The following is a 22,145-nucleotide window of genomic DNA, read 5'->3' as shown; positions in this document are numbered from 1 at the left end:
GAAGGACTCTGGACTTCAAAAGACATGGCTGGAAAAAAAATTGGTGCACAAGGGCACAGCCGACGCATTTCGTCCTTGAAGCGGACTTCTTCAGGGCATTAGTTATTCCCCATTCTGAGTCGGGGTAACTGAATAGCCAAGTGCGGCACAACCTCCTTCAAAGATATGAAAGGGCAGGATAATATAAGTGCCCAGGCAAAACGTATCAATCCAAACATCAGGATGAAGGGTCGCGAGAACATGCACCAAGTTCCTACTCAGGTGTGATCCATAAGAAGATCCAAGATATAATTCGATCTAATCCAAAGTTTGCATATCCTTAATATGACCAGAGCATGTCAGCTAATATGTACTCCCTTCCAGAAGCTTAAATCAATCCTGAAAGTTGGAACACGTCAGTTAAGGCGGTGTCCCCATATATTCACAGCACCAAGTGTACATCAATTGTCACTGTTGACCAGATACTTCTCACGTTTCATCGATAATTAGGCCATCAATTAAGGCCTGCAACCAGTATTAGACTGTCAAAAGGTGCCATCGGGACTCCACAAGGTCGCGATGTGCTGGCAGAGACGCTTCGCGACCTTGTGGCTATTCAGTTATCCCGACACAGAATGGGGAATAACTAATGCCCTGAAGAAGTCCGCTTCAAGGACGAAATGCGTCGGCTGTGCCGTTGTGAACAAGTGATGCTCATGACCTTGTTTTTATGATGAAAAAGTTTTTGATATTGGAATAAAAAGAAAAACTTCTCTTGAAAGATTACAGTTGTTGATGATAGACTTTATATTTGCTCTTGTTGAATAAGTGGTGCACCTGAGCTTTTTGTTAAAACTGTTGAGTTCCGTAAGGAATAGCATTGTGACAGTGGGTGTGATACAGTGTGCACACACAATCTCACAAGCATAGATGAGGTGAGAATAACAAATGGATAGTAATTCAGGTGCTGTTGATTAGAGGGATCCACTGTCGAGCGCATTTTCATTACATGTAAAAAGAATTGGTGCATAGAAGTCTGCCTAGCAGAGTGAAGGGGTGAAATACTGACCATAAAAAACTTTCCCAGCAGATGGAAAAAAGTGGGACTTAGCTATGTTTTCCACATCCAGAGGCCCGGGACAGGAAGGTGTTGAGGCTTGTTCAGGACGATCACACCCAAAGCAGGGAGGAAAACCAGCTTCATCCCACTTAGATCTTATGTTGTATTGAAAATGGTTTCAGCTGGAGCAGTAAAGGTATTGGCCTCGTGGAGCCCGACTGGGATACAGCTTTCAGATCAAGGATTCAGAGAAACAAAAAAGTAACTAAGTTTGAAGGTAAAACCTTGAATTGGGTCGAGGTGGTGAATATATCCAACCCTCGACATGATATCAGCTGCTATGAAATCCGGTTGTGTCCCACTCTGAGCTTTTGGTGCCAAACCCAATAGCTTCAGCTAGAGCTCAACAATGAAATACCTGAGATCGTGAGTAGCGCGTGGGGTGGCTGTACCCTTACACTGTTGCTGTGGGAACTTACTTTTTAAACTTTTTAATTTGAGCATTTTTGCAGAGAAACTTGAGCATTTTTGCACAGAAATGATACAATATTTTAAATACCTCAAGCCTTGCACTCCTTTGCCGTTCGCCTCCCGCTCCACCCCGGTCCACTGGAGCTGAGGCTGTTTGTTGTGGAGGGCGGACCGGGCAGAGCGAGACACACCCACACTGACGTTGCCTTCTAGGTATAAATGAGGACACCTCCCCAACGAGCAGCGGACGCGCGCAGCGGGCGCGTCAAAGGCAAGCCCGTCTGCGCCCGTCCGCGCCCGGGGTTAGGGCCAAATACTCTAGCGAGGAACTTTTAGCATTAAGACCCAGCCCTTGCTGCCGGCATCATTCGCCCCAAGCAGAAATTAAGCACTGCCTGAATTGTGGGCTTATATTTGCCTTTACCAAAAGTAGTACTTTAACAGCGAGTACCCGGTCACGGAAAATAACACAAATACCCTTTAGGGCGGGCCTTATGAACGCACATTCCTTAGTCAAACAACACCAAAATTGCAGACCTCATAGACTCACAGAAATTTGGGTTTAATCTTCATTACTAAAATCTGGGCGGATGAAGCCTCAGATACTGACCTACTACTAGCAATCCCAGAGGGATATGGAATTACTAGAGCAGACAGGAAAGAGAAAAGGGGGTGGGGGGGCTAGCTATTATTACCAGGAACAAACTAATGATGAAGGGATGTAGCTTGGGCAGCACCCCAGATTGTGAAACCTTATCATTTAACATTAAGTTAACCTATAACTAAGCCTTCAATGGGCTCTTGTTATACAGGCCACCAAAAGCTAAAACCCCGCTGACACTGTCACTTAATCCCTTCCTAGAAGCCAGTGTGAAGCACCCGGATTTTCCCATCCTGGGTGATTTTAATGTCCACCTGGAAAAAAGAGATAAGGCAGATACGGCAGCATTGATAGACACCTTTATAAACCTATCCATGGAACAGATTGTGCATAAAGACACCCACAAAGCAGGGCACACGCTGGACGGAATTTTCACGTCCAATAAACACATTGGAATGATGGACTGCCATCCTGTTACCTGGTCAGACCATAAGGTCGTAATCTTCTCAATAACACCAGACAATGTTGAAGGGGTAGCAGTACCACCTATCAGGGATATATCTACATCATTTGTTGACTGGTCCAGATTAGACCCACAAAAATTAAAAGAACACTTGGCATCAACGATACCTAGGTTAGTGCCGGATAGCAATACGGCCTCTGACCAAATTTGTAATTGGATAGCAGAGGCTATAAGAACAACTGCACCACTAGGGAAAAAATCTACTCTCAGGAAAAAAACAGGCTTCATAACCTTGGTTCTCTGAGTCTCTTAGGGAGAGGAAAAGAATTTGTAGGAAGCTTGAAAGGCTGTGGAGGGTTAGCTACGATCCTGACAGTAAAAGGGAATACAAAAAAGCCTTAAACTCCTATAAAAAACTAATTTTCGCGGCTAAGAGCCAATTCTTCATCCAAAGGATAGAGGAGTCAGAAAACTGTAGTAGAGAGCTCTTCTTGACAGTAAAAAGTTATTTAAGATCACAACAAACAACAATACACCCAGTAGTACGGATTTCTGTAACTCCCTTGGTCAATTTTCTACTGACAAAGTGACAACCGTAGACGAGTCATTTAAATCAAACAACCTCCAGTCAGCGACCCCGGAGAACATCCCTCCTAGGAATATATCCTCTGTTGATGAATCATCAGAACCAGAGTTCAAGTTCCGCCCCCCGGGCTAGAACAGGTCTTTCAGGCAGTCCAGTCCACAAAATCTGGGGCCCTCGGAGATCCTTGTCCACCGAAAATTCTGCATCTTTTTCCTGAGCTTCTCAGTGAGCAATTGACTAAACTCACAGAGCATATAATCACCTCGGGGGTCTACCCAACCTAATGGAAATCTACTTCGGTCCTTCCCCTACTCAAAAAAACGAATTTATATCCACTAGATCCGGGAAGCTATAGACCCATAGCCAGGATCCCGTTTGGCGCAAAGGTTCTTGAAAAACTGCTGAATAAACAACTGGCTCCGTTTGTTAACGAGGCAGACATCTGGACCTGGACCCATCTCAGTATGGGTTTCGAGAGGGACATGGCACTGAGACTGCACTGCTGATGGCGGTGGAAGAACTCAGGAGTGTGCTGGATGCCGGGGGGAAGGCCGCCTAGATCCTGTTGGATTTTTCGGCGGCCTTCGATACGGTAAACCATGGCACACTCCTGGACCGGCTGACAGCAGTAGGGGTCCATAGAGATGCAAGAACTTTGCTGGCGTCATTTCTGAGAGACCGGTCCTTCCGGTGGAGACGGGGAACGCTATATCCAAACCTTTCAACTCCCCGTGTGGGGTCCCGCAGGGGTCCTCACTGAGCCCGACATTATTTAATCTATATGTATCACCACAAGCTGAAGTTATCAGGGAATGTGGCTTCCTCCCAGTATCATACGCTGATGACACACAAATCATGGTCACAATTTCCAAGGATGTTTTAGGCACGGCCGAAAGGTTTAGAAATTATGGGCCCGATGTAGGTGGCCAATACCGGTCGGAAACAGCCGAATTCGGCTGTTTCCGACCGGTATTTGGCCTTTTGAGATGTAGGGGACCTTTTTTTCTCCGATTCGGTATTTTACTGATTCGGTAAAATTACCGAATCGGAAAAATACCGAATCGGTAAGTTTACCGATTTTAAAAAATCGGGATGTGGGTGGGACTACTTTCAGTCCCACAGGCCCTTCAGATTCGGTATTTTAACACCCAATCCAATTGGGTGTTAAAATACAGAATCCAGGTGTGCATGCACACCTATGCCATGTGACAGACAGACATGCCCTTAGGGCATGTCTGTGTGCCACATGGCACACAAGCCAGTATTGGGGGTGCTAGAGGGTGTCAAAGTGACACCCCCTGCACCCTTGCAGAAATCGGTAATTACCGAATCGGTAAATACCGATTCGGTAATGCACATTGATTCCTATGGGCTTCAAGGCCCATAGGAATCAATGGGGGATACCGATTCGGTATTTACAGAATGGGTAAATACCGAATCTTACAGATTCGGTATTTACCGATTCTGAAATACCCACATCTCCCCCCCTCCAATTTTCCACTTCTTAAATACCGAATCGGTATGATTCGGTATTTAAGAAGTGGTAAATTGGAGTTTACCTACATCGGGCCCTATATGAAGCAGGTTAGCCTCTGGATGGAAAGAAAGTGTCTAAAACTTAACAGAGACAAAAGTGAAGTAATGATACTGGGGAGTAACAATAAAATTTGGTCCCCGAGTTGGTGGCCCTCCAACCTTAGTAATTGCCCCTCGCCGGTCGAGAAAGTAAAAAATCTGGGGATGCTGATAGACAACAAACTTACTTTTGAAGCTCAAGTCAATAAATTATCATCAACCTTGTGGTACACACTGAAAATGATTAGGAAACTAATACCTTATATCCCATTGGACTCAAGGAAAACAGTGGTCACCACTTTAGCTTTATCGACACTTGACTACGGGAAGGCCTTGTTTGCCGGTATGCAGACCCAGCATTTGGTGAAACTGCAACGCCTGCAAAATTCAGCAGCTAAGCTGCTATTAAATATCCCCAGATCAGAACGCATTTCTCATCATTTGAATTCCTTGCACTGGCTCCCCATAGCGAAAAGGATTACATTTAAATCATTGTGATTAACATATAAGGCGCTGCAGAGCTCTGGATCTCTTTTTCTGAGAACACACCTGAAACCGTATGTTCCAACAAGAGAATTGCGTTCTACCCAAGCCAAACCAATTCAGGTCCCCCGCTTCAAACAAGTGAGGTGGGGCGGCAGAAGCTTCTTACTGCACGCTGCTAAGGACTGGAACCGACTCCCCCGGGTCATTAAAAGTTGTACTTCCCTGCTGTCTTTTAGAAAATTGACAAAAACCTGGCTCTTTAACTTACAATAATCCATGCTATTCCATTAGTACTGCTCACGTGTCCTCTGTTTAGCGCTAAGACGCCCATGGGCATATGCACGCTTTATAAAACCACAAATCAAATCAATCAATCAAATCTGACTTCAAGGGGCCTTTTCTGGCTCAGTTTTGGACCTTCCCCCATTAAAGGATTCTGACTTACATTTCTAAATCAGAAAGGCACTTTTATAGTTGGTGTTTGGCTTAAAAAAGAATTCTCCAGTAAAAAAAAAATGGGGGGGGGGGGGCAGGGGGAGTCTTTTTGCTCATTAACCTTAGATTTATTTTTCTAAATTGGTTGGTAATTTCAGTGTATTGGTTTCTTTCCTTTAGAATTGATGGTACTTCTTGAACTTAACATGCCTGCTGCTTGTGCCCTATCTACCGAGGGTGAAATACAGATTCTGTAAGAAATGTGTTTTGGCCGAGCCAGACTTTGTTTATTAACTTGGGAGGGATCGCCCTCTTCCAGATTAATACCTCAATTTCTGACCTCCTCCATCATTCCATTGATGCTCAAAATATACCAGGAATTATCACCATAGTACAAATTTGAGTATTATCACCATCGGTGCGGTGCAGATTTACCCTGTGCGCTGACCATCATCGATTCCCATTGTTCATGACGAGCTCAGCTCGTCATGAGTGTACGAGAGGTGTACCTCATGACTGAGCTCGTCATGAGCATCGAAGGGGTTAAACCAGGGGTGGCACTATAAATGGACACCCATAATACTCCTAAAACATGACTTAAGCAAATGCTGGTATTATACCTCGAGTGAGTCTCCTCATGCCATGGGTGCCCACAATATACAAATCAGTATGCCAGGGTGATCAATATCATGGAACAGAAGCTCGCAAAATGCCAGGAATTACCACCAGGATGCCAGAAACAGCATTATATCAGGGGTAGGCACCATCATGCAATGACTGACCAAAATATGCAAATAAATAACCATCATGCTGCCAGGGCCAGTGGTAAAAAGGATGGGCATCATCATGTTATAGAAGTTAAACAAACTACATTTGAGCACCCAAACTGGGTTAAAAAAACTGTGCAAGTGACGGCTCTTCCAGCCCTAAACAAGGATGAGGAGACAATTCAACAAGAGCTTTTACATTGACTGCTTAGCTGCCTATATACATCGTTTTAGGTTTACCTACAGTGCTCAGTACCCTTCCAGCAGTTATGCAAGAGCCCTTCTTTAGTGGATGCTAAGGTCACCGGGTAATCTAAATAACAAGCATTTTATTTGTAAAGCACTCAGTATAAAACCCTGTACCTCGTATTCCTACAGCAGTTATGGAAAGTAATTTAAATAAAGGTCGAACAACATTTGGTTAATGTTGCACCCTTGTTTAACACTGTTGAGGACACCTTACTGCTGATTTTATTATGTTATATGGTTTTCCCCTATTCCCACCTACATGAACATGAGGATTAGTCCTTGGTACCAGACTGAATTTTTGTTGTCAATACATATTTTTGGATCAGTCTTTAACAAGGAGATATGATCAAGGATAGGTGGTTGGGTAGCAGACTTTCCTCGCAACTACGTCAAATGTAACTTAGAATTATTTCGTTAATAAGTCTGTGGGACGTGTCCATTATGTTACTGTTCGCATAGAGTCCACTGAAGTCGAAGATCCTTCTTTAACGACAGCAGTGATGAACCCTTCAAACCAGGCCCAGGAAGTGGCCAGACTACAATCAGGATTATTTCGGAGAGTTTATTAAATTTGGAAGGAACTATACTTGAGCATCATGGTTAGTATTTTATCTAAAGAATTCTTTACTTTTAGTTTTTGACTACTCCCTTTTAGACAATCTCTTTGGACTGGTTTATTTTTATTAAGTTTAAAATCAATACCAGGGAGGACTCCCATAGATAAATTCAATATGCATCAACATTAGAACTGTGTAACTATGAAGGTGAGGTAAATGGTAACTAGGGTTAACACGTTAGACATGGGGGTGGGGGGGGGGACAACACAGTTTTCTATTAGAAAGATTTGAGTGGGTGTTAAGTGAGTGTGTATACAAATCTAATGACATCATCAGTATTTCATGGATTGTTAACTCATCCCCAGCGACTAGGGTTGCAGAAATAAGGATGCCAAAGAGGCCCCAGAGACTTCCTCACAGAGCAGTCACAGTTCATATGCACAAGAATGTGGAGAAAGAGAAAGCCTGCTACCACCAAGTAACCGTATTTTGTCAATATTAACTATATGGCATGGTACCCCCACTTGCTGTTACTTATCAGTTTGCAGAAGTGATGGAGTGCCTAGCTTTTTAAAATGCAGGTTAGAGTCTGGGGGCTGTGGGCTTCACAGGAAGTGGACTCTGAGAGAGTAGGAAAGCAACCCAATAGTCACCAGCAGTGTCCTGTCTACTTGGGAATGGCACATCCTTTCGAGGGTGCCCCAAGTCACTTATGACGCTGATGGCAACTAAGCTAAACAAAAGGGGATAAAGCAAAAGAATGGTGATGGATTAAACCCAGATCAGTTGACTGGGGGTGAGTGTTTGATTTGCTCGAACGCTCCGTCCATCATCCCCTTTTGTTTCGCTTTGTTCGCCCTAAATTGGCAGGGTATGCTCAGACGTGAGTCCCTTGCTCACTTGGCCACTGGATTCAAGATAGCCTGGCTGATGAGGATTATGAATCCGAAACCGGTCCCAGGATGCTTGTTTCCGGTCCAGGGAAGACATGGCTTGGCAGTTCGGGCTGGACTGTTCCCATGAGGCACAGGGTCAGACTGATTTGCATATGGCCATGTCTGAACTGGGGTGGCTGAGTGAGCTAAAGAATGGTGATGGATTAAACCCAGATGAGTTGACTGGGGGTGAGTGTTTGATTTGCTCAAACGCTCCGTCCATCATCCCCTTTTGTTTCTCTTTGTTCGCCCTAAATTGGCAGGGTATGCTCAGACGTGAGTCCCTTGCTCACTTGGCCACTGGATTCAAGATAGCCTGGCTGATGAGGATTATGAATCCGAAACCGGTCCCAGGATGCTTGTTTCCGGTCCAGGGAAGACATGGCTTGGCAGTTTGGGCTGGACTGTTCCCATGAGGCACAGGGTCAGACTGATTTGCATATGGCCATGTCTTAACTGGGCTGGCTGAGTGAGCTAAAGAATAGTGATGGATTAAACCCAGATCAGTTGACTGGGGGTGAATGTTTGATTTGCTCAAACGCTCCGTCCATCATCCCCTTTTGTTTCGCTGATGGCAACTAAGGCAGCAGCACCTCATAGAGTTTTCAAAAATGTATTGCAAAGGGGAATTAAAAATATGGATACCGTATTGGAAGGCATAATTCAGAATGCAGTTATTTCAGCATTTATCGGCGTTTGGTTAGAAAGTGTTCTTATTTTTATTTTTTTAACCTTTGGACTTCACCGGGGATGCGGTCAGTATGACTTACTGTGACGCCAACCGTGAGCCCAAAATGCCCCTATGTGGTCTTCCATTTTAGATTCTTCTTTTCCACTGTTGGGTTCAGACATGTGCGAGAAATACTCCCAGGACATTTAAGAAAACAATATTGAGAGTCTGGCTGCAAGGTCATTACATTCATAGGGAGGCTGCTGACATAATGGTTACTTTTTCGTATGTTTCATATATTAATTTGAGTGTACATGAATAATTTATGAACATGTAGTAAATTTTATTTGCACATGTACACAGTATAGCATTTGCTTTATTATAGTTTGAATTCTCAGCAGTAATTTATATATGTATTTACATGATTTATAATGCCTTTATAGAATTAAGTTAAGGTGCAGCAAGATTAACATGCTAATCCTTGGGAAAGGGACTTGGGCAATAGGGCTTCTGAATAGCACATCAGAAGTAACTATTTTTCACAAGACTCTTTAACACCATCTGACAGTGACTCTCACTGTAGAATACAAACAGGTTGAAATGCTGAATGGACATGTAAACTCTCCTGCTAGAGTTTATGATGTAGAAACACTGTTTGAAGGTGAAATGATGAGCAAAATTAAACCATTATTCTTGTGAAGCTTGTCGGGCGCCTAACACATCATCCTCACATAGGGAGATTGGCCTCCTTTATTTATACGGCGATGAGGAGGTAATAACAAGCATTTTCCTCCTTAGTGTGTAACAAACCCAGAGAAAAATATGCATGTGAGTGTGCTTTAAAACAAGCCCCAGCAATGTATAGAAACCAAGCATGTGGGACAAAGGATCAGTTCCACAAGCGATTCCCTTACGAGGTGAGCCTCAAGTTTAGGCTTAATAGCCACTAAAGCCAGAAGCAAAGTTTGATATAAAATACATTTTAGACCATTTACAGTTATCACAACATAAAGAAAGGTGCCTTGTGATTCAACCATAATCACTCCTCTTTTTCCACTGCTGATGCAGATAGAATGGTTTTAGATTATAGAAATGTAAAGGCACACACACGGACACATGCGGTACAAAATGCTCACAGTACTGGACTGGTGACAAACCTAGGTAGGAAAAACAAAAAAAACAACTTTAGATGTCTGAAACAGGTTTTTTTTGTCAACACATAGCACCTGAATTGCAGTATCTAACCACTTTCTTGATTGGTGGATTTAAGTAGGACTATATGAGATTGTCCTAGGTGTATACGAATAGCCATGGATTCTTTGATGTAAGAATAATGGCGATCCTGCATGACGATTTAGAGGGGTTATCATATATTAATGACATTTACATCACTTGTGATTTAATTGAACATAAAATAATTTGGACAGACTAGTGATGGTCCTAGCCCAGCACAGATATAAAATATATTTCAACCTGCTTCAAATTGCATATTTGAATGTGATTTTCATTGGATGTGTTCTATCCTTTGAGAGTAAAGGCTTGGCACCTGACTTCTTACAGAAGTGTGCTACTTTACAACATCCAAGCACACAGAGAAAGTTGCAAGCCCTTACGAGGGTTTTGAACTTTGCGAGAGCTTACTTGCCACATTATGCTGAGTAAATTATGTCCCATGTGAATTAATTAGATCAATGTTTTCTGAAAAGAATTGTATAAAAACACATATAGCTATCTTATGTGTACTACAAACAGATATGCTAGAGATGAAGTTCTGACAGTCACGGGACAACAAGACAAAGCTAGTAAATAGGGTTGTTCCTAGCACTTTAGGCTATACATATGTAGTTTACAATGAGGGACTGACAAGTCCCATAGCATATCGCTTGTATTTATACTCGCTGCAGAGGAATGATTTACTCCTACTAAGAAGATTCTCACTACAGTACAGATGGCCATTTTGAAGGAGTGTCTTCTAGCATGGAGATAGCAAATTGTCATAGTTTCCCCTGTAGTTCCTCTTGAGACAGCTACTGAAGCTAGTAGCCTTAGTGTACAAGCTCTACACTTTCATTAGGTGCAGTGGGCCTCAATACGAATTAAGAATGACAAAGTTTCAGTACGATCTGGCATTTTACAAGGAATATAACACGGAGATGTTGACTGCGAGTTCAAGAAATTTGAAGGACCGCTGCTGGAGGCTGATCATTACTGGAACGTGGAGACAGGAATTTGACTGATGCTCTTTAACTGGGAGAATGTGTAAAGGGAGGGTGTTTGTTGTCTCTGAGGTTCCTTAGCAGCATTTTGCATTATGAGCACATTAAGCACATTATTGAAGTTCTGTCTGGAACTGCAATTGAAAGCTCGTTGTTAAAGACGAACACCTGGTGTGTATGTTAGCTCTGCCTGAGAAAACATAAGTCGTGAGCACTGTGATGCCTGCTCGCTTTTCAAACTGAAAATGTTAGTTCACTGAGAAAAGGTCAAATTGACACACTGGGCCAAAATGGACATACACCACAACAGAACTAGAGAAACTCCACCTATGCAGAAGATAGTTTTCTTCAGGGGAGGAGGACTTATTAGAGGAGGCTTGGGGGGAACAACGTTCAGATTATGACTCTGGCATAGTTTCTTCAGAATTTGTTGAGGCGCAAGAATCACTTCCTCAAATGATGCTTGGTAAAACATCCAAAGATCCTGAGTCTATAAAGACCTTTGGGTGGGTGGGGGCTTAGAAAGAAAAACCCTCAAACATGACAGATTGCAAGTTGAAGCCTCCGTAGGAAAAATTAAGGATAATCAAAGAAAAAACATTAATGTTCAAAAAACATTCCACTGAAGAAGGTGGTCATAAAATGCAACACTCTGGATCTAGGTTTAAACCTCTTGGGAGAGAAATACAAACACTAGAAAACAAACCCCCCACCCCCCTTCCAACTCCAAAGAAAACCAAGACCCAACAACGCCAGAAACAGAACATTCTTAAAGAAAGATTAAAAAAGCCCTTGACCATGAGATTGCAAAAACAAGAAGTATGAAACAAAGTTTGGAGGAAGCTTAAGGAATTAAAAGGCCCAAAGAAGATACTGAAAAGTTAAAATAGAAAGAAAAGATTACACCCTCTGCTGCATCACAATTTTCGGAAGAGGAATAATTAATAAGAAAAAACATAATAGCAGAGAAATACTGAGAATCCAGGTTTGCAGTTTAAAATAAATATGGAACAAGAACAAATTTGGCAAGATGTCAAGGCAGGAGGTGGTAGAGCTCGCTTGCAGTGAACCATCTCCAGGTAGGGTGACTAACCGTCTGTAAATTTCACGGACCGTCCGTTATTTGGGTTTCTTGTCCATGATGATCTATTTCACGGATGCATTTTGCCAGTAATTCTGGAAATTGGAGCGAGCTACGCTGTTCCCCTGCAAGAAGCCTAGAGTTCTGTAACTCTCACTATAGGGGCCAGTTTGCAACTCCTATTGTGAACGCAGGGGCCTGCAGCCCCCCTTACCGACCTGGTGCAGACTGGTATCGACCCACTATCATTCTGATTGCTGGATGATTATCACATACAGAATGATAATGAACCTCAGCTACAGAATTTGCTGGGACTCCTGCTCCAGACTAGAGCATGGCATTCTGCTTTAGTACACTGGGCACCAGGGGCCAAGCTTTGTGGAGGGGAGGGTTGCATTTTGACACTTCTTACAGCTTTAAAGGCACAGACGTCAGCTCCCTTGTGTGCCAACAATTTATAGCGTACAGAAGTCAGTTTAACTCTGGTGATTATGTATCGGGTTGAGAGATCTGAATTTTGTCTTGTTTGAGTTTTGACTCATCATAACGTAGTGCAGAGGGATAGTGTGCCTCCTGCAAAGCACAATATGTATCATGCAGATCAAAGAATTGCTTTTTTGTAGTTAGCTCAGTGGCCGGGTTACTGCCAAATAGATCCTTTTGTTACTTGCAGTTAATAAGATACAATTCTAATAAAGCACAGTGAGCTATGAACCAAAAACAAATAGCTACATGGAAACTTTAATGCACAGGTTTACAGCTCTGTTGTTTTTCTTTAATCTTTCAATATTCTAAGGTTGATAAATAGAGTTCCTTTGGATAATAATAATTACTTATTAGTAAACACAATCCCAACCACATCTGGCAGCCCAACAACAGGTATTCACGCAGGCAGTGCCCAGGGAATTCAGGGGTCCGGAGCATCTGAGGGATAGAGGAATACCTTGCCATGTCCTGTCTTTTATATTAATGCAACACAAACTGGTTCTTATGGACCTATACCTGGAAGAGAAGACATTGAGGCTATGTTGGAACTGCTCTCAGCGTAGGGTAGGTGTACTACATCCCTATGCGCCGGAAATCCAGCTGGGGATGGTCACGGCGTTGCCGCATGGGGGTGATTGGTCGTCACTGCAGACCTGGGAGCAAGAAGGGATCCGAGTGACAGGAGACCTTTGTGAGAATGGGGAACTGTTGACCTACTAGGCGTTACAGGAGAGGTATGACCTGCCTAGAGGAGGGTTTCTATTAGATGCAGCATTGACGAGAGTGCTACAGGCGCACTGGAGAGAGGGACTCATTGAACCTAAAACGACAATGGTGTGTCAATATACAATGATGGCGGCGGGGACCTTTAAGGCGGTCCCTTGTTTGTATGCTAGAATGTTAAATGAGGGACTGGTGCCCTTGGACGACCTGAAGGCAAAATGGGAAGCGGGCATAGAAAAACCTATACTGGAAGCGGCCTGGGTGCAGATACTGAGGAGAGCTTGGAAGAGCACGAGAAATGCAAGGTTTCAGCTGGTGCATTTTTATATACTTCACAGAGCGTATCTGACCCCTGGGAGGATAAGGAAATATTTTAGGGTGGAAGGAGCGGCATGCCCCCGCTGTGTACACGAAGGGGCAGAATTGGAACATATGTTGTGGTCATGCACTAAATTGAGGGACTACTGGGACGAGGTAGGTGACACACTGAACACAGTCACGGAGCGACAGCTGACATTTGATATGGCAAATTGCATATTGCACTGGTTCCCACACACTCCTAAAACATAAATAACGAGCAAGTTTGTGGACATGGGGTTAATTCTTGCAAAAAGGGAGATAACGAGGGGCTGGAAGGCAAGAGAAGGGCCTAAGGGTTGGAAATGGAGAACTGAGTTTTTAAAGTGGGCAAGCAGCGAGAGTGAGATCAGATATCGGCAGGCGAAGCGACTGAACAATGAAAAGGCGCTTGAGTCGGCGAAAGCATGGGAGGCGCTGGTGCAGGCACTGTTAGAGATTCAGCGAGGGAGCCTAGGGACTGAGGAAGAAGAAGGGACTGGGGCCCCCCAGGTGCGATAGATACATTGAGGAATGTCACAGAATATGGCCGCGAAGCAATATATGATAAGTTGCTGAAGATAGCAGTCACACACCGGGGCAGAGGGAGAGGGGAGGAGGGAGTTAGGGAAGGGGGGTGGTAAAATAGGGTTGGACCTACTGTATTGATGCATTGGTAGGGTTAACCCCTTCGCTGCGGGGGAGGGGGGCGCACACAGCGCTCCTATGCTCATGACGAGCTGAGCTCGTCATGAGCTACGGCGCTCCTGTGCTCATGACGAGCTCAGCTCGTCGCAGGTGTATTGCCTCCCGTGGAACGCTCAGCACAGCGGGGGAATTCTCCCCGCACCTGAGCGTTCCACGGGCCATGACGAGCTGAGCTCGTCATGAGCATTCAAGATGTTAAGTACTGTCTTTCTTCGCCATGGGGAACAGAATTAATAAAGAAGAGAAAGGAGGATGAAACATGAGACAGAGACAGTGATAGGGGAAGATATAGGGCAGGAAAGTGATATTGTTGTGTAATAACTTTGTATCTAAAATCAATAGAATAGTGTTTAAAAAAAATAAATAATAAATAAATAAACACAATCCCAACCACTATGTTATGGTTTTTAATCCTGAGTTTGTGTTTCTCCAGACTAAGCAGTCCTAACATATAATGCCTACTAGAATGAATTACAAGCGACTCCTACACATTGCAGTCTTCATTTTCTTAAGCAGGGCCACTGGAATTATGCCTCCGGGGAGGGCCAAATTATGCAGCAGGGTTGAGTAAATTATGCAACAACAAAAAGGCAAATGATGTTTGGTAATGCAGCAAATTTTGTGATAGTATTACTTAAATATTTTGTCATTTTTAAAATTGTTAACGCTGTCTGGACATAGGTTGCACTTCATTATTACCAGTTTAACACCCAAATATATCAATAAGCACCAGAAAGTAAACCAGTCACACTTTGCAAAGGGCCTTCCACTACGCGGATACATGTGTAGCTACATTTTTAGATACTTTTGGAAAATTGGAGCTAAAATCTGCACAATATGTAGCAGACGATGAATTATATGGCAAATGCAGCAAATCTAAAATTATGCGAAAATTGCAGTGGTCGGTCAATTGAATAATTCCAGTGGCCCTGGTCTCAAGTAAAATTTCCTTTACATTGGCATACACACTTACACAAGCCATTGTGTCTGTATAATAAGTGTGTGATGCAACTCACTCCAACATCCTACTCTACCCTACAAACGTGGAATGAGTAGCAGTGTAAAAGAATTTAACTACACATGACAGCAGGTCTATGCAGAGATGAGGGGCACCACTAGAGTGTGGTACTGATTGAATCCTTGAAGAAGGAGGTCTGGAGGCGGGGTACAACAAATATTCTTAAATCATAGGGGTGTAACTATCATTCCTGCTGCCTGTGCAGTACCCCAGGCCCTGAAGTAAAAGCACTTCAGCAGCTGATTGTGGAGCAGATGGTAGGAAGGCCTAGTCTACGAACAGAAGAATTTAATTTTATTGTAATCTGTGTTTTTGTAAAGTTTTTATTTCAACATTTCCAATGAACGGAAAATGAAGATCACAAGTAGAAATGCCTACATAACATAACCGATGTTCTCTAATCCCAGAATCTTTTAGTGCCACACTGTAACCTGCCAGGCAAATGCTCCAAGCTGGAACCTTGGATGAATTTCTCCCTCATTCTTTCAAAAACTTTTTCTTTAACATACAGTGATTTTCTGCCTGTATGTATGTATGTATATGTCATTTGAGTAGCTCAACCCTAGCCAAAAGGCATCAGAGCTCTGTACAAGGCCCAAGACAAAATGTAAGTCTGGACACCTTTGCAAAATTTATGAGGGATATATTTACTAGCATTTCACACCACACAGTGTAGTAAGTGAAGTTGCCGTGCTACATTGCGCAAAAAGGAAAGAGTAGAGAAAATTAGAGAAGCACCATATTTTCGAAGATATGGTGCACTGGAATTGGGATTGAAAGGTGTGACATGCAAGGTACAAAGTGAACCCTCACATAATCTCTCTGTAGGACCGGCCCTAGGCATGTGCAAAGTGTGCACCTGCACAGGGCCGCCAAACCCCAGGGGCCGCCACGACGAGGATCGGATCGGAAGGATCAATGATGCATCGTGGCACTGGCGGCCCCCTGGCAGGATTTGGCAGCCTCCAGCTCCGACCCCGGCTTCCAATACTAAGTTCTGAGTCCGACAGTCACAGTTCCAAGCCCTGACACAGTGAGTCACCCCCTCCCTTTAACTTCCCTGGCCTCTGGCTCAGAGTCCGCACCGACCTCGTTCCTGATTGGGCAGCAGGGGCGCTGGGGTGTTTCAAATCATCATGACTGTCACCCGGCTGGCTGGCATAGACGCCGGAAGCCAGGATAGAGTGATCTGCGGCAGCGCGCAGACTCAACCTAACCTTCTGCTTGACTTCCCCGCGTGCGTAACTAACTTGTGGGACAGGTGGCGTATGACTCTCTCTGCACAGCTCAGCCATTTGGTGGTCGTCGACGTCGGAGTCGGACAAAAGCTGAGCTTCCCCTGAGCTCAGACTGAGAATAAAGTGAAGAAGTGTGAACGCACCTGCCGGGTAAGGGCAGAATAGATCCATTCTCTCAGATGATTGATAATGATATTTCTGCACACTGTTTGTGGCACTGACTGACTATCGCGACGCGTCATGGCAAGCAAGCGAGTCATATGAAGATAGGTAGCCGGGCGTGAGTGTAGCTGTTAATGCTTGAGGTCGGAGGGGCGAATTTACTGCACTGCAGCCGGGAGTTTTACCGCATCGAGGTAGGCCGCCCGCTGTCTGTCTTCCAGTGGCAGCGCCGGCCACTGATTTCCTTTAGGCCCCTCTCTGCCTGTGTGCCTGAAGGGCCTATAATAAAGGTGGAGTCGGGGGTACTATTTTTCATTAAATTAAGCGGCAGTATATGGCTCGAGTCCCAGCCAGCGGAAGGCCTAATCATTGCAGAGTATTACATTTCGGAATCACTGACACTTTCTCCGAGGGGCAGGGGGCCCGCCACATTCAATTTGCCGGTGCCGCATCCATCGACTCGTAGGCCGCTGTCTGTCTTCCAGTCAGTGGCACTGGCAGCGGGCACGGCCTCCAATGTAAACTGGTGGTGATTGATTTCTTTAGGCCCCCTGCTCTGCCTGTGCCAATAAAGGAGGAGAGAAAGGGTATTTCTGCACTATTAAGCGGCAGACAGTTGAAATATGGCTCCAAGTCCCAGCGACTCCTGGGGGCCCCTAGAGCTCGGGGGGCAGGGGAGCGACCGGGCAAACTCGAGCGCTTTCAGTTTGACACAGCCAGGCGCGGGCCCTGGTGGAGCGCGGAGTGAGCTCCGCCCCGTCCGGACCCCCCTCTTCCGGGGCCCCCACCTACGCTCACTGCACAGGGCCACCATGAGCCTAGAGCCGGCCCTGCCTCTGTTCATTCCCTATTCAAGCTCTTCGACTCTCGGGTCCTTTTTCTCTATCTGTTCCATCATTTCTCCCACCTAACCATTCGCCTTTGCCTCTCTCCCCCTACTTCTCTCTGTCACCCTCCGCATCTTTCTGTATCTGTTTTTGCTCTTTTCTCTGCTGCATCTTCTTCTGTTGTCTTATTTTCTCTTTACATCATCTGTTCTTTCTCTCAGATGGCAGGCTCTTGCTTGCATTCCTCTCCTTTCACTGTTCACTCTCACTGTTCCAACCCTCTGTTCTCCCCTCTCAGCATATAGCTGTCTCTCGCCATCCTTTCCCTCTCTTTTTCACACTCTCTGGTAGTGCTCCTGCCTGTGAATTTTAAGTCTATCTTCAGCAACAGGGAGCTGCTTCTGGCATTATCATTCATGGTACCGGAGTAGAATTGTGAAATCTGTCGGCTGTCAAATTCTGCTTGGAGTGTATATGTTTACTAGTTTTCTTATCTGTAAATCTGTCCAGCTATTTGTGAATGTTTGCTCAACACTCTACTGTTTAATACAAACTAAACATAAACCTATTTTGCCTTGTACTTCTGTCAGCGGTCTATTTTATAATCGCACAACGTCCTCAGATGTGCCCCTAAATATGACGTTTTGTCTTAAATGTTTGTCCTGGGTTTCTAATGTCACTGTCCAAAATGTGTACTCTTGCCAGGTGGTCACCCTATCTCCAGGCAATATAGCAATATATCATAATGTAATTAGGAAAGCTGCAAGAAGATGATAGTTTCACACTTGGGACATAAAGTCATAAACACTGAAAATACCATTACATTCCTATTTTACCAAGCATAAACCAGCAAAGGAAAGAGGCGATTCAAAAACAAGTCACACCAAGGACACTACCACCAAAAACTGAGAGCAAATGCAAGTCCTCAATGGAAGATGCTCAGTACATTCAATTACACTACAAGGCAGGCTTGTTGATACCTGCTACTTCCAGGGAAAGAAAACAGTCAACAGCCAATCATAGCCCACCACATGAAAAGATAACGAACAATTACAGGTGGTAAGAAAAACAAGCATGTACAATGCAACGGTCTCGCCTTTGCAAACGTTAGAGCTATTGGCATTGTAATGACAACATTTTTATTTATGTGTTGGTTTTGAAAACAGATAAATAAATGGCATTGTCATTTACAATGCAAATAGCTTAATCTCTCTCAAATGTCACACACAAACACACAGACCCCCACACTCACACACACAGAGCCCCACACACGCACACAGCCCCCCACACACACAGAGCCCCACACACACACGCACATAGAGCCCCCACACACATACACAGAGCCCCCACACACACACATAGAGCCCCCCCCACACACACAGCCACACACACACACACACAGCCACACACACACACAGAGCGACACACACACAGAGCCACACACACACACACACACACAAAGCCACAAACACACACACAGCCACAAACACACACACAGCCACACACACACAGAGCCACACACACACAGAGCCACACACAGAGCCACACACACAGCGCCACACACACACATACAGCCACACACACAGAGCCACACACACACATACAGAGCCACACACACATACACAGAGCCACACACACACACACAGAGCCACACACACACACACACACAAACCCCCCCCCCCCCCCCCCCCCACACACACACAGAGCCACATCTGCAGGCTGTAACTGGAAACAGGCAGCAAGCAGAAGAACCCCCTTAATGAATGTAAGTGGCTGCTACATCAGGGCACCCACAGGGGCTCTCTAAAGGAAACAGCCTGGACTACCGAATTAGGTAGCTTAGCGAGCTAAGCACTCGCGGACGAGAACCGCAGGTTACAGATTCAAATCTCTACAAAGAGGGCCATTTAATCTATTAAATGTTGTTAAAATGAGTACAAACTTTACTTGGGTAAAAATAACCGCATATAAAAAGTTATGTTAAAGCGCTACATAGACCTTAGGAATAATTCAAGCAGCATATTTCTATACCGGTTCCTTTACTGACAACCTATGTTCCTGGTCTAAATAATAATTTTGAAGTATTTTACACATTTGGAACTTCTAAATTAACAAATTAAAGTTTCAGCCATTAGTGCCTGGGTGAACCAGGTCACCTCTGAACCGAATTAAGCCCACGGGGGCAGATCAGACTGGCAGTGCTGCGAGCGAGGGGTGTTTGTTTTGTCTGGTGGTTTCAAGGAGGCTCAAATGGACACCAAAAATGCAAGCCAAGGGGAAAAGGCGGAATGCAGGTTTCCTAAAGAACACAAACCAAGCAAATGTCTTATCGGCCTAATCCACGTTAACTGCCCTCTGAAGGTCACCGTCCCGGGCATGCCGCGGGGAGGGGCGGGTGTGTGTGTACAGCCTGTGTGCACCCTGCTTGAGTCCAGGGCGCTCTGCTCAGTGTAGAAGGGCGCATGGCTTTATATGGTAAATAAACCCCGTGCAGTAAAAGGAGCGCACGGGGCGAACAACTCCACCGGACAGGAAAGCAGAAGAAAGCAAGGGGGCTGCTGCAAACCAAGACAGGCAACAGTAAAAATGTGTCTTTTGTCATCAAAACAAACACGCCGGCCATGCTGTTCTCATTAAGCTTCTCGTTATCACAAAAATAGCGCCGGGGAATGGGAGAACCCGCTGGGTAGTTTGCCTACAGCCTGTCACTGTGGTATGTGGAAGGAACAAAAGCGGAGACACGAAAAACAAGTTATCGGATAGCAAGACAAAGGAGATAAGCCAGTCATGATATTGGTACTAGCAGTCCTGGGGTTTAAACTTGCCTTCTGGTACTTGTAGTCCTGCTCTTTTAATAGTGCATGTATAACCACAGGAAGCAGAATGCAAAAGGTACACATGGGAACCAACGCGCAGCACTATTAGCACTTGGCACGGGGTGACTTCAATCTCTGAAATGCAACGCCACCTCACTGGCATCTGAAACAGTGTGGGGCAGCAATCTATTGCCAGTTCTTTTGCTACATAAATCAGTACTGCTGCAAGTGACAGAAACCGTGCGATATGTTAGCTACTTACACAAATAAGCACATTGAAGCATATTCGACGCACACGGAGCGCTAGCCACACAAAAAGTCAAACAGGTTGTTCACTAAGTGGCTGAAGCCTACCTTGCGTCGTCTCGGGGCCAGCGGCTTCCTAGGTCGGGAACTCCCGGGGGGGGGGGGGGGCTTGGGGAGGGGCAGAGAGTCACGTTGCATGCAGACACCTTCATCTCTCCTCTGCTATGCCCGTGTGGGGCTGCTGAAGTCCCTCGGGCTCCTCGCCGTGCACTGCTGGGACCTCTCACTTAGCAGCCCGAGCGCGCTGTGCCACACTGTGTACTGGGAGAGGAGCAGAGGGGCAGTGTCGAGCACACCCCTCACCCTCCCAGGCAGGATTAACCCATGACGGGCTGGAGGGTGAGAGCACCACCTCTGCTGCCAGCCGGGTGAGCGGTGCACCAGCACAGAAGAGGCAGACGTGCGTAGGTTAGGGGACCCCTAAACTCCACTGCGGCCAAAAGACACGGGACACGCTCCACGCACCGACCAGCCGAGCACGCCACAAAGAGGCCGCTGTGATCACATGTGCCCTGGGAGGAATTTTACACCAGCCGAATATGCAAATATTAAAGACACACAATGAAACTCCGGGGAGGCCAGCTATCCCTCCCCGATTCCTCATGCACCATCAATGCCTTTGGGCCTCGGTCAGACCCCAGCCTGCTCAAAGGGAGCACTTGGAGGGGCTTCAGAAGATGACCAGGGGGGCAAAGGCCCCTCATATTGTCAGGAGGCTCAACAGCAAACTTTCTTTGCACCCTCGTATTTGTAGTTTTGCTGTCTCAGATATTCGTACAAACTGTAAGCGAGCGACTCACAATAAAGTTGGACAACACCTCCTTACACGCTCAAGTCAAATGAATGAAAGCGAGGACTTTCGGCCATGGAGAGACAACTCAAGGGGAAAGAAAGTAAAGTGCTTCCCAGGACGGTTTCCCAGACGACAAGCGGGTCTGTGGCCCTCAACACCCCCAGGGATAGTTACTACCTGGCCGCCTGCATCAGCGGGCTTCAGCCACAGTAGTGTCTGCTCTCCATAGCTGCCCCCTTGCACAGGAGAAAGCGCTCCGGGGGCTCCCAGCCCCCGGCAGCCGCCAGCTGCAGCGCCGTGTTGCCGTCCTAGTCGGTGCCGTCCACTGGCTGCAGCGGGAGGGAGCCTGACAAACCCTCCGGCTGGACCTCCTGAGGAAGATGCCAGCCGCACTGGGATGAGCCGCTACCACTGTTGCCGCCCTCTGGCTCCAGCAGCCGCCGGGCGCCTTCGCAGTCCCCCTCCTCACAGGCATGCAGCAGCTGCTGGCAGCAGGCTGCGCTCTATGGTGGTGCCGGTGAGAGCACCCTGCAGACCCGTTACCCAGAGGGGGATGGCTTTGGGCAGGGCTTGTTCCCGGCTCTCCTCGGGCTGGGGCCAG

The 22,145-nt window shown here is 45.7% G+C and overlaps 1 protein-coding gene across 1 annotated transcript in view; it reads right to left on the bottom strand.

Annotated features, from left to right (window-relative positions):
* The window catches only part of FXN (frataxin), a 110,798-nt gene that overhangs the window by 42,134 nt on the left and 46,519 nt on the right, over positions 1 to 22,145 (bottom strand). The gene's annotated exons all lie outside the window — the stretch shown is intronic.

The sequence above is a fragment of the Lissotriton vulgaris genome, chromosome 3_1, assembly GCF_964263255.1.
Source record: "Lissotriton vulgaris chromosome 3_1, aLisVul1.2, whole genome shotgun sequence".
Lineage (NCBI taxonomy): Eukaryota > Metazoa > Chordata > Amphibia > Caudata > Salamandridae > Lissotriton > Lissotriton vulgaris.
This window is presented reverse-complemented; position numbering and strand designations above follow the sequence as displayed.